Genomic DNA, 13,401 nt, shown 5'->3' with positions numbered 1-13,401 from the left:
TGTGCTCTATATTTAAAGGTAAACATTGTTTTTTTGGTCTGTAGCACCTAAATTGTCAGTAAAGTCAGTGTCCAAAGAAATATAAAAAGCAGAAAATTACCCTTTTGATGACATGGATGAAAGGACTTCAAGAAACCCATCAGCAATTGCCATAGACATTGTTATTTTGTAGCCACTCTGATATTAAATTGCAATTAAAACTTAATAGGTATGTTTTGGTATATATGGATTTCATGCAATACCATTAAGACAGTCACCTGCATTGAAAAAATGCATAACTTCTAGAATGAGAATGAGCATCAAAGGAACGTGCATCCTAGATGAGACTTGAAGCCACTGTCCCAGGTGATAGCAAACTTATCCGGAAACTAATCCACAATGTCATCAGGATAAATGTCTGCTTTTAGATACAGGGCCATAATTTTGCAAGCTGAACAGTACCGGATTGTTAAGCAGATAAAGGTTTCTGGTGGAGCCATTTGTGCAGTATCAAGCAAGAACAAAGGGAACATCTCCACTAATTATATGGATGAAATAAAGCCCAGATGAGACTTGAAACCACAATCCCTAGCTTAGGAGGCCAGTGCCTTATCCATTAGGCCAGTGGGGCTTAGTAAATCTTTCTGTGAAACTGATATTTTCATTAGTATAATCATTAATTGTTGCGATATAGGAAAGCCGTTTATTTGTGTTCTTTGCTTTACAAATCCCAGCATGAAATTTGATTGTACAAACCAGACCTAATAGTGTGGACCCTCATGTTACATTGCAGCAAAACAGATTGATGCAACTCTTTTACCAATAAAGAGGTAGTCTTTTGCATTCCATTTTGTTGACTAACTAAAGTAATGTTTACAGTGCATATGAACCAAAGCAGATGTATGTACTGGTACCTTAAAAACAGTCATGTTTGCGATTTTTTTCTGCCTTCATATCAGGATGTTCAGGTAGCAGATGATAATCATTAACTGATGACATTAGAAAAAAAATTACATTTGCTCCAGGTGAGGCTTGAACTCACAACCTCGGCATTGCTCAACAGATACTGTCTTATAAGTACCGCACGCTAACCGATTGCGCCACAGGAGCACATGGTCAAAGTGTATTATTTTTAGTTGAGTGATTTTAGCATCGAGTTGACTAAGTATATTAACTTGGTTTATTAATTTTAAATTAGTTACTTTTTAAATCCACTAAACTACTGCACCCAATACTAAAGTACCTAATGAAAGTAATATTCTGATCATAAGTTAATCAATTATATTGTGCATTTGTGTTATTGCCCAGTTTTATGTATCCTTAGGTGTATATTGCAATGAATTCATGCCATTGCTGTACAGTTCAATATTATCAAAATTGTAAAATAATTCCTGTTTATAAATAATTCCTGTTTATTTATCTTAAATAATATTTGCTATAAATATATGTAACTTCAATGTTGCATAGGGAAAATATACACTATAATACCAAAAAGTGCAGTATCTTTAAATAAAAATAAGTTAAATCTCACTTGTGCTCTATATTTAAAGGTAAACATTGTTTTTTTGGTCTGTAGCACCTAAATTGTCAGTAAAGTCAGTGTCCAAAGAAATATAAAAAGCAGAAAATTACCCTTTTGATGACATGGATGAAAGGACTTCAAGAAACCCATCAGCAATTGCCATAGACATTGTTATTTTGTAGCCACTCTGATATTAAATTGCAATTAAAACTTAATAGGTATGTTTTGGTATATATGGATTTCATGCAATACCATTAAGACAGTCACCTGCATTGAAAAAATGCATAACTTCTAGAATGAGAATGAGCATCAAAGGAACGTGCATCCTAGATGAGACTTGAAGCCACTGTCCCAGGTGATAGCAAACTTATCCGGAAACTAATCCACAATGTCATCAGGATAAATGTCTGCTTTTAGATACAGGGCCATAATTTTGCAAGCTGAACAGTACCGGATTGTTAAGCAGATAAAGGTTTCTGGTGGAGCCATTTGTGCAGTATCAAGCAAGAACAAAGGGAACATCTCCACTAATTATATGGATGAAATAAAGCCCAGATGAGACTTGAAACCACAATCCCTAGCTTAGGAGGCCAGTGCCTTATCCATTAGGCCAGTGGGGCTTAGTAACATCTTTCTGTGAAACTGATATTTTCATTAGTATAATCATTAATTGTTGCGATATAGGAAAGCCGTTTATTTGTGTTCTTTGCTTTACAAATCCCAGCATGAAATTTGATTGTACAAACCAGACCTAATAGTGTGGACCCTCATGTTACATTGCAGCAAAACAGATTGATGCAACTCTTTTACCAATAAAGAGGTAGTCTTTTGCATTCCATTTTGTTGACTAACTAAAGTAATGTTTACAGTGCATATGAACCAAAGCAGATGTATGTACTGGTACCTTAAAAACAGTCATGTTTGCGATTTTTTTCTGCCTTCATATCAGGATGTTCAGGTAGCAGATGATAATCATTAACTGATGACATTAGAAAAAAAATTACATTTGCTCCAGGTGAGGCTTGAACTCACAACCTCGGCATTGCTCAACAGATACTGTCTTATAAGTACCGCACGCTAACCGATTGCGCCACAGGAGCACATGGTCAAAGTGTATTATTTTTAGTTGAGTGATTTTAGCATCGAGTTGACTAAGTATATTAACTTGGTTTATTAATTTTAAATTAGTTACTTTTTAAATCCACTAAACTACTGCACCCAATACTAAAGTACCTAATAAAAGTAATATTCTGATCATAAGTTAATCAATTATATTGTGCATTTGTGTTATTGCCCAGTTTTATGTATCCTTAGGTGTATATTGCAATGAATTCATGCCATTGCTGTACAGTTCAATATTATCAAAATTGTAAAATAATTCCTGTTTATAAATAATTCCTGTTTATTTATCTTAAATAATATTTGCTATAAATATATGTAACTTCAATGTTGCATAGGGAAAATATACACTATAATACCAAAAAGTGCAGTATCTTTAAATAAAAATAAGTTAAATCTCACTTGTGCTCTATATTTAAAGGTAAACATTGTTTTTTTGGTCTGTAGCACCTAAATTGTCAGTAAAGTCAGTGTCCAAAGAAATATAAAAAGCAGAAAATTACCCTTTTGATGACATGGATGAAAGGACTTCAAGAAACCCATCAGCAATTGCCATAGACATTGTTATTTTGTAGCCACTCTGATATTAAATTGCAATTAAAACTTAATAGGTATGTTTTGGTATATATGGATTTCATGCAATACCATTAAGACAGTCACCTGCATTGAAAAAAAGCATAACTTCTAGAATGAGAATGAGCATCAAAGGAACATGCATCCTAGATGAGACTTGAAGCCACTGTCCCAGGTGATAGCAAACTTATCCGGAAACTAATCCACAATGTCATCAGGATAAATGTCTGCTTTTAGATACAGGGCCATAATTTTGCAAGCTGAACAGTACCGGATTGTTAAGCAGATAAAAGTTTCTGGTGGAGCCATTTGTGCAGTATCAAGCAAGAATAAAGGGAACATCTCCAGTAATTATATGGATGAAATAAAGCCCAGATGAGACTTGAAACCACAATCCCTAGCTTAGGAGGCCAGTGCCTTATCCATTAGGCCAGTGGGGCTTAGTAACATCTTTGTGTGAAACTGATTTTTTCATTAGTATAAGCATTAATTGTTGCGATATAGGAAAGCCGTTTATTTGTGTTCTTTGCTTTACAAATCCCAGCATGAAATGTGATTGTACTAACCAGACCTAATAGTGTGGACCCTCATGTTACATTGCAGCAAAACAGATTGATGCAACTCTTTTACCAATAAAGAGGTAGTCTTTTGCATTCCATTTTGTTGACTAACTAAAGTAATGTTTACAGTGCATATGAACCAAAGCAGATGTGTGTACTGGTACCTTAAAAACAGTCATGTTTGTGATTTTTTTCAGCCTTCATATCAGGATGTTCAGGTAGCAGATGATAATCATTAACTGATGACATTAGAAAAAAAATTACATTTGCTCCAGGTGAGGCTTGAACTCACAACCTCGGCATTGCTCAACAGATACTGTCTTATAAGTACCGCGCGCTAACAGATTGCGCCACAGGAGCACATGGTCAAAGTGTGTTATTTTTAGTTGAGTGATTTTAGCATCGAGTTGACTAAGTATATTAACTTGGTTTATTAATTTTAAATTAGTTACTTTTTAAATCCACTAAACTACTGCACCCAATATTAAAGTACCTAATAAAAGTAATATTCTAATCATAAGTTAATCAATTATATTGTGCATTTGTGTTATTGCCCAGTTTTATGTTTCCTTAGGTGTATATTGCAATGAATTCATGCCATTGCTGTACAGTTCAATATTATCAAAATTGTAAAATAATTCCTGTTTATAAATAATTCCTGTTTATTTATCTTAAATAATATTTGCTATAAATATATGTAACTTCAATGTTGCATAGGGAAAATATACACTATAATACCAAAAAGTGCAGTATCTTTAAATAAAAATAAGTTAAATCTCACTTGTGCTCTATATTTAAAGGTAAACATTGTTTTTTTGGTCTGTAGCACCTAAATTGTCAGTAAAGTCAGTGTCCAAAGAAATATAAAAAGCAGAAAATTACCCTTTTGATGACATGGATGAAAGGACTTCAAGAAACCCATCAGCAATTGCCATAGACATTGTTATTTTGTAGCCACTCTGATATTAAATTGCAATTAAAACTTAATAGGTATGTTTTGGTATATATGGATTTCATGCAATACCATTAAGACAGTCACCTGCATTGAAAAAAAGCATAACTTCTAGAATGAGAATGAGCATCAAAGGAACATGCATCCTAGATGAGACTTGAAGCCACTGTCCCAGGTGATAGCAAACTTATCCGGAAACTAATCCACAATGTCATCAGGATAAATGTCTGCTTTTAGATACAGGGCCATAATTTTGCAAGCTGAACAGTACCGGATTGTTAAGCAGATAAAAGTTTCTGGTGGAGCCATTTGTGCAGTATCAAGCAAGAATAAAGGGAACATCTCCAGTAATTATATGGATGAAATAAAGCCCAGATGAGACTTGAAACCACAATCCCTAGCTTAGGAGGCCAGTGCCTTATCCATTAGGCCTGTGGGGCTTAGTAACATCTTTGTGTGAAACTGATTTTTTCATTAGTATAATCATTAATTGTTGCGATATAGGAAAGCCGTTTATTTGTGTTCTTTGCTTTACAAATCCCAGCATGAAATGTGATTGTACTAACCAGACCTAATAGTGTGGACCCTCATGTTACATTGCAGCAAAACAGATTGATGCAACTCTTTTACCAATAAAGAGGTAGTCTTTTGCATTCCATTTTGTTGACTAACTAAAGTAATGTTTACAGTGCATATGAACCAAAGCAGATGTGTGTACTGGTACCTTAAAAACAGTCATGTTTGTGATTTTTTTCTGCCTTCATATCAGGATGTTCAGGTAGCAGATGATAATCATTAACTGATGACATTAGAAAAAAAATTACATTTGCTCCAGGTGAGGCTTGAACTCACAACCTCGGCATTGCTCAACAGATACTGTCTTATAAGTACCGCGCGCTAACCGATTGCGCCACAGGAGCACATGGTCAAAGTGTATTATTTTTAGTTGAGTGATTTTAGCATCGAGTTGACTAAGTATATTAACTTGGTTTATTAATTTTAAATTAGTTACTTTTTAAATCCACTAAACTACTGCACCCAATACTAAAGTACCTAATAAAAGTAATATTCTAATCATGAGTTAATCAATTATATTGTGCATTTGTGTTATTGCCCAGTTTTATGTATCCTTAGGTGTATATTGCAATGAATTCATGCCATTGCTGTACAGTTCAATATTATCAAAATTGTAAAATAATTCCTGTTTATAAATAATTTCTGTTTATTTATCTTAAATAATATTTGCTATAAATATATGTAACTTCAATGTTGCATAGGGAAAATATACACTATAATACCAAAAAGTGCAGTATCTTTAAATAAAAATAAGTTAAATCTCACTTGTGCTCTATATTTAAAGGTAAACATTGTTTTTTTGGTCTGTAGCACCTAAAATGTCAGTAAAGTCAGTGTCCAAAGAAATATAAAAAGCAGAAAATTACCCTTTTGATGACATGGATGAAAGGACTTCAAGAAACCCATCAGCAATTGCCATAGACATTGTTATTTTGTAGCCACTCTGATATTAAATTGCAATTAAAACTTAATAGGTATGTTTTGGTATATATGGATTTCATGCAATACCATTAAGACAGTCACCTGCATTGAAAAAAAGCATAACTTCTAGAATGAGAATGAGCATCAAAGGAACATGCATCCTAGATGAGACTTGAAGCCACTGTCCCAGGTGATAGCAAACTTATCCGGAAACTAATCCACAATGTCAGCAGGATAAATGTCTGCTTTTAGATACAGGGCCATAATTTTGCAAGCTGAACAGTACCGGATTGTTAAGCAGATAAAAGTTTCTGGTGGAGCCATTTGTGCAGTATCAAGCAAGAATAAAGGGAACATCTCCAGTAATTATATGGATGAAATAAAGCCCAGATGAGACTTGAAACCACAATCCCTAGCTTAGGAGGCCAGTGCCTTATCCATTAGGCCTGTGGGGCTTAGTAACATCTTTGTGTGAAACTGATTTTTTCATTAGTATAATCATTAATTGTTGCGATATAGGAAAGCCGTTTATTTGTGTTCTTTGCTTTACAAATCCCAGCATGAAATGTGATTGTACTAACCAGACCTAATAGTGTGGACCCTCATGTTACATTGCAGCAAAACAGATTGATGCAACTCTTTTACCAATAAAGAGGTAGTCTTTTGCATTCCATTTTGTTGACTAACTAAAGTAATGTTTACAGTGCATATGAACCAAAGCAGATGTGTGTACTGGTACCTTAAAAACAGTCATGTTTGTGATTTTTTTCTGCCTTCATATCAGGATGTTCAGGTAGCAGATGATAATCATTAACTGATGACATTAGAAAAAAAATTACATTTGCTCCAGGTGAGGCTTGAACTCACAACCTCGGCATTGCTCAACAGATACTGTCTTATAAGTACTGCGCGCTGACCGATTGCACCACATGAGCACATGGTCAAAGTGTCTTATTTTTAGTTGAGTGATTTTAGGATCGAGTTGACTAAGTATATTAACTTGGTTTATTAATTTTAAATTAGTTACTTTTTAAATCCACTAAACTACTGCACCCAATACTAAAGTACCTAATAAAAGTAATATTCTGATCATAAGTTAATCAATTATATTGTGCATTTGTGTTATTGGCCAGTTTTATGTATCCTTAGGTGTATATTGCAATGAATTCATGCCATTGCTGTACAGTTCAATATTATCAAAATTGTAAAATAATTCCTGTTTATAAATAATTCCTGTTTATTTATCTTAAATAATATTTGCTATAAATATATGTAACTTCAATGTTGCATAGGGAAAATATACACTATAATACCAAAAAGTGCAGTATCTTTAAATAAAAATAAGTTAAATCTCACTTGTGCTCTATATTTAAAGGTAAACATTGTTTTTTTGGTCTGTAGCACCTAAATTGTCAGTAAAGTCAGTGTCCAAAGAAATATAAAAAGCAGAAAATTACCCTTTTGATGACATGGATGAAAGGACTTCAAGAAACCCATCAGCAATTGCCATAGACATTGTTATTTTGTAGCCACTCTGATATTAAATTGCAATTAAAACTTAATAGGTATGTTTTGGTATATATGGATTTCATGCAATACCATTAAGACAGTCACCTGCATTGAAAAAAAGCATAACTTCTAGAATGAGAATGAGCATCAAAGGAACATGCATCCTAGATGAGACTTGAAGCCACTGTCCCAGGTGATAGCAAAATTATCCGGAAACTAATCCACAATGTCATCAGGATAAATGTCTGCTTTTAGATACAGGGCCATAATTTTGCAAGCTGAACAGTACCGGATTGTTAAGCAGATAAAAGTTTCTGGTGGAGCCATTTGTGCAGTATCAAGCAAGAATAAAGGGAACATCTCCAGTAATTATATGGATGAACTAAAGCCCAGATGAGACTTGAAACCACAATCCCTAGCTTATGAGGACAGTGCCTTATCCATTAGGCCAGTGGGGCTTAGTAACATCTTTGTGTGAAACTGATTTTTTCATTAGTATAATCATTAATTGTTGCGATATAGGAAAGCCATTTATTTGTGTTCTTTGCTTTACAAATCCCAGCATGAAATGTGATTGTACTAACCAGACCTAATAGAGTGGACCCTCATGTTACATTGCAGCAAAACAGATTGATGCAACTCTTTTACCAATAAAGAGGTAGTCTTTTGCATTCCATTTTGTTGACTAACTAAAGTAATGTTTACAGTGCATATGAACCAAAGCAGATGTGTGTACTGGTACCTTAAAAACAGTCATGTTTGTGATTTTTTTCTGCCTTCATATCAGGATGTTCAGGTAGCAGATGATAATCATTAACTGATGACATTAGAAAAAAAATTACATTTGCTCCAGGTGAGGCTTGAACTCACAACCTCGGCATTGCTCAACAGATACTGTCTTATAAGTACCGCGCGCTAACCGATTGCGCCACAGGAGCACATGGTCAAAGTGTATTATTTTTAGTTGAGTGATTTTAGCATCGAGTTGACTAAGTATATTAACTTGGTTTATTAATTTTAAATTAGTTACTTTTTAAATCCACTAAACTACTGCACCCAATACTAAAGTACCTAATAAAAGTAATATTCTAATCATAAGTTAATCAATTATATTGTGCATTTGTGTTATTGCCCAGTTTTATGTATCCTTAGGTGTATATTGCAATGAATTCATGCCATTGCTGTACAGTTCAATATTATCAAAATTGTAAAATAATTCCTGTTTATAAATAATTTCTGTTTATTTATCTTAAATAATATTTGCTATAAATATATGTAACTTCAATGTTGCATAGGGAAAATATACACTATAATACCAAAAAGTGCAGTATCTTTAAATAAAAATAAGTTAAATCTCACTTGTGCTCTATATTTAAAGGTAAACATTGTTTTTTTGGTCTGTAGCACCTAAATTGTCAGTAAAGTCAGTGTCCAAAGAAATATAAAAAGCAGAAAATTACCCTTTTGATGACATGGATGAAAGGACTTTAAGAAACCCATCAGCAATTGCCATAGACATTGTTATTTTGTAGCCACTCTGATATTAAATTGCAATTAAAACTTAATAGGTATGTTTTGGTATATATGGATTTCATGCAATACCATTAAGACAGTCACCTGCATTGAAAAAAAGCATAACTTCTAGAATGAGAATGAGCATCAAAGGAACATGCATCCTAGATGAGACTTGAAGCCACTGTCCCAGGTGATAGCAAACTTATCCGGAAACTAATCCACAATGTCATCAGGATAAATGTCTGCTTTTAGATACAGGGCCATAATTTTGCAAGCTGAACAGTACCATATTGTTAAGCAGATAAAAGTTTCTGGTGGAGCCATTTGTGCAGTATCAAGCAAGAATAAAGGGAACATCTCCAGTAATTATATGGATGAAATAAAGCCCAGATGAGACTTGAAACCACAATCTCTAGCTTAGGAGGCCAGTGCCTTATCCATTAGGCCAGTGGGGATTAGTAACATCTTTGTGTGAAACTGATTTTTTCATTAGTATAATCATTAATTGTTGCGATATAGGAAAGCCGTTTATTTGTGTTCTTTGCTTTACAAATCCCAGCATGAAATGTGATTGTACTAACCAGACCTAATAGTGTGGACCCTCATGTTACATTGCAGCAAAACAGATTGATGCAACTCTTTTACCAATAAAGAGGTAGTCTTTTGCATTCCATTTTGTTGACTAACTAAAGTAATGTTTACAGTGCATATGAACCAAAGCAGATGTGTGTACTGGTACATTAAAAACAGTCATGTTTGTGATTTTTTTCTGCCTTCATATCAGGATGTTCAGGTAGCAGATGATAATCATTAGAAAAAAAATTACATTTGCTCCAGGTGAGGCTTGAACTCACAACCTCGGCATTGCTCAACAGATACTGTCTTATAAGTACCGCGCGCTAACCGATTGCGCCACAGGAGCACATGGTCAAAGTGTATTATTTTTAGTTGAGTGATTTTAGCATCGAGTTGACTAAGTATATTAACTTGGTTTATTAATTTTAAATTAGTTACTTTTTAAATCCACTAAACTACTGCACCCAATACTAAAGTACCTAATAAAAGTAATATTCTAATCATAAGTTAATCAATTATATTGTGCATTTGTGTTATTGCCCAGTTTTATGTATCCTTAGGTGTATATTGCAATGAATTCATGCCATTGCTGTACAGTTCAATATTATCAAAATTGTAAAATAATTCCTGTTTATAAATAATTTCTGTTTATTTATCTTAAATAATATTTGCTATAAATATATGTAACTTCAATGTTGCATAGGGAAAATATACACTATAATACCAAAAAGTGCAGTATCTTTAAATAAAAATAAGTTAAATCTCACTTGTGCTCTATATTTAAAGGTAAACATTGTTTTTTTGGTCTGTAGCACCTAAATTGTCAGTAAAGTCAGTGTCCAAAGAAATATAAAAAGCAGAAAATTACCCTTTTGATGACATGGATGAAAGGACTTTAAGAAACCCATCAGCAATTGCCATAGACATTGTTATTTTGTAGCCACTCTGATATTAAATTGCAATTAAAACTTAATAGGTATGTTTTGGTATATATGGATTTCATGCAATACCATTAAGACAGTCACCTGCATTGAAAAAAAGCATAACTTCTAGAATGAGAATGAGCATCAAAGGAACATGCATCCTAGATGAGACTTGAAGCCACTGTCCCAGGTGATAGCAAACTTATCCGGAAACTAATCCACAATGTCATCAGGATAAATGTCTGCTTTTAGATACAGGGCCATAATTTTGCAAGCTGAACAGTACCATATTGTTAAGCAGATAAAAGTTTCTGGTGGAGCCATTTGTGCAGTATCAAGCAAGAATAAAGGGAACATCTCCAGTAATTATATGGATGAAATAAAGCCCAGATGAGACTTGAAACCACAATCTCTAGCTTAGGAGGCCAGTGCCTTATCCATTAGGCCAGTGGGGATTAGTAACATCTTTGTGTGAAACTGATTTTTTCATTAGTATAATCATTAATTGTTGCGATATAGGAAAGCCGTTTATTTGTGTTCTTTGCTTTACAAATCCCAGCATGAAATGTGATTGTACTAACCAGACCTAATAGTGTGGACCCTCATGTTACATTGCAGCAAAACAGATTGATGCAACTCTTTTACCAATAAAGAGGTAGTCTTTTGCATTCCATTTTGTTGACTAACTAAAGTAATGTTTACAGTGCATATGAACCAAAGCAGATGTGTGTACTGGTACCTTAAAAACAGTCATGTTTGTGATTTTTTTCTGCCTTCATATCAGGATGTTCAGGTAGCAGATGATAATCATTAGAAAAAAAATTACATTTGCTCCAGGTGAGGCTTGAACTCACAACCTCGGCATTGCTCAACAGATACTGTCTTATAAGTACCGCGCGCTAACCGATTGCGCCACAGGAGCACATGGTCAAAGTGTATTATTTTTAGTTGAGTGATTTTAGCATCGAGTTGACTAAGTATATTAACTTGGTTTATTAATTTTAAATTAGTTACTTTTTAAATCCACTAAACTACTGCACCCAATACTAAAGTACCTAATAAAAGTAATATTCTAATCATAAGTTAATCAATTATATTGTGCATTTGTGTTATTGCCCAGTTTTATGTATCCTTAGGTGTATATTGCAATGAATTCATGCCATTGCTGTACAGTTCAATATTATCAAAATTGTAAAATAATTCCTGTTTATAAATAATTTCTGTTTATTTATCTTAAATAATATTTGCTATAAATATATGTAACTTCAATGTTGCATAGGGAAAATATACACTATAATACCAAAAAGTGCAGTATCTTTAAATAAAAATAAGTTAAATCTCACTTGTGCTCTATATTTAAAGGTAAACATTGTTTTTTTGGTCTGTAGCACCTAAATTGTCAGTAAAGTCAGTGTCCAAAGAAATATAAAAAGCAGAAAATTACCCTTTTGATGACATGGATGAAAGGACTTCAAGAAACCCATCAGCAATTGCCATAGACATTGTTATTTTGTAGCCACTCTGATATTAAATTGCAATTAAAACTTAATAGGTATGTTTTGGTATATATGGATTTCATGCAATACCATTAAGACAGTCACCTGCATTGAAAAAAAGCATAACTTCTAGAATGAGAATGAGCATCAAAGGAACATGCATCCTAGATGAGACTTGAAGCCACTGTCCCAGGTGATAGCAAACTTATCCGGAAACTAATCCACAATGTCATCAGGATAAATGTCTGCTTTTAGATACAGGGCCATAATTTTGCAAGCTGAACAGTACCGGATTGTTAAGCAGATAAAAGTTTATGGTGGAGCCATTTGTGCAGTATCAAGCAAGAATAAAGGGAACATCTCCAGAAATTATATGGATGAAATAAAGCCCAGATGAGACTTGAAACCACAATCCCTAGCTTAGGAGACCAATGCCTTATCCATTAGGCCAGTGGGGCTTAGTAACATCTTTGTGTGAAACTGATTTTTTCATTAGTATAATCATTAATTGTTGCGATATAGGAAAGCCGTTTATTTGTGTTCTTTGCTTTACAAATCCCAGCATGAAATGTGATTGTACTAACCAGACCTAATAGTGTGGACCCTCATGTTACATTGCAGCAAAACAGATTGATGCAACTCTTTTACCAATAAAGAGGTAGTCTTTTGCATTCCATTTTGTTGACTAACTAAAGTAATGTTTACAGTGCATATGAACCAAAGCAGATGTGTGTACTGGTACCTTAAAAACAGTCATGTTTGTGATTTTTTTCTGCCTTCATATCAGGATGTTCAGGTAGCAGATGATAATCATTAGAAAAAAAATTACATTTGCTCCAGGTGAGGCTTGAACTCACAACCTCGGCATTGCTCAACAGATACTGCCTTATAAGTACCGCGCGCTAACCGATTGCGCCACAGGAGCACATGGTCAAAGTTTGTTATTTTTAGTTGAGTGATTTTAGCATCGAGTTGACTAAGTATATTAACTTGGTTTATTAATTTTAAATTAGTTACTTTTTAAATCCACTAAACTACTGCACCCAATACTAAAGTACCTAATAAAAGTAATATTCTAATCATAAGTTAATCAATTATATTGTGCATTTGTGTTATTGCCCAGTTTTATGTATCCTTAGGTGTATATTGCAATGAATTCATGCCATTGCTGTACAGTTCA

At 33.8% G+C, this 13,401-nt stretch overlaps 8 non-coding genes across 8 annotated transcripts; all 8 read right to left on the bottom strand.

Moving 5' to 3' along the window:
- Nucleotides 1–996: 996 nt before the first annotated feature.
- TRNAI-UAU (transfer RNA isoleucine (anticodon UAU)) lies at nucleotides 997–1,089 on the bottom strand. The gene is given in 2 exon segments: nucleotides 997–1,032; nucleotides 1,052–1,089. It is a non-coding gene; the product is annotated as a tRNA-Ile (tRNA).
- Nucleotides 1,090–2,508: 1,419 nt separating this feature from the next.
- TRNAI-UAU (transfer RNA isoleucine (anticodon UAU)) lies at nucleotides 2,509–2,601 on the bottom strand. The gene is given in 2 exon segments: nucleotides 2,509–2,544; nucleotides 2,564–2,601. It is a non-coding gene; the product is annotated as a tRNA-Ile (tRNA).
- Nucleotides 2,602–4,020: 1,419 nt separating this feature from the next.
- On the bottom strand, nucleotides 4,021–4,113 carry TRNAI-UAU (transfer RNA isoleucine (anticodon UAU)). Its single transcript is given in 2 exon segments — nucleotides 4,021–4,056; nucleotides 4,076–4,113. It is a non-coding gene; the product is annotated as a tRNA-Ile (tRNA).
- Nucleotides 4,114–5,532: 1,419 nt separating this feature from the next.
- On the bottom strand, nucleotides 5,533–5,625 carry TRNAI-UAU (transfer RNA isoleucine (anticodon UAU)). Its single transcript is given in 2 exon segments — nucleotides 5,533–5,568; nucleotides 5,588–5,625. It is a non-coding gene; the product is annotated as a tRNA-Ile (tRNA).
- Nucleotides 5,626–8,556: 2,931 nt separating this feature from the next.
- Nucleotides 8,557–8,649, bottom strand: TRNAI-UAU (transfer RNA isoleucine (anticodon UAU)). The gene is given in 2 exon segments: nucleotides 8,557–8,592; nucleotides 8,612–8,649. It is a non-coding gene; the product is annotated as a tRNA-Ile (tRNA).
- A 1,406-nt stretch (nucleotides 8,650–10,055) lies between these two features.
- On the bottom strand, nucleotides 10,056–10,148 carry TRNAI-UAU (transfer RNA isoleucine (anticodon UAU)). The gene is given in 2 exon segments: nucleotides 10,056–10,091; nucleotides 10,111–10,148. It is a non-coding gene; the product is annotated as a tRNA-Ile (tRNA).
- A 1,406-nt stretch (nucleotides 10,149–11,554) lies between these two features.
- On the bottom strand, nucleotides 11,555–11,647 carry TRNAI-UAU (transfer RNA isoleucine (anticodon UAU)). Its single transcript is given in 2 exon segments — nucleotides 11,555–11,590; nucleotides 11,610–11,647. It is a non-coding gene; the product is annotated as a tRNA-Ile (tRNA).
- A 1,406-nt stretch (nucleotides 11,648–13,053) lies between these two features.
- TRNAI-UAU (transfer RNA isoleucine (anticodon UAU)) lies at nucleotides 13,054–13,146 on the bottom strand. The gene is given in 2 exon segments: nucleotides 13,054–13,089; nucleotides 13,109–13,146. It is a non-coding gene; the product is annotated as a tRNA-Ile (tRNA).
- Nucleotides 13,147–13,401: the final 255 nt, after the last annotated feature.

This window comes from Taudactylus pleione, unplaced genomic scaffold, assembly GCF_031769625.1.
Source record: "Taudactylus pleione unplaced genomic scaffold, aTauple2 ptg000473l, whole genome shotgun sequence".
Classification (NCBI taxonomy): domain Eukaryota; kingdom Metazoa; phylum Chordata; class Amphibia; order Anura; family Myobatrachidae; genus Taudactylus; species Taudactylus pleione.
Note: the sequence above shows the minus strand (reverse complement) of the source record. Positions and strands in the feature narration are given on the sequence as shown.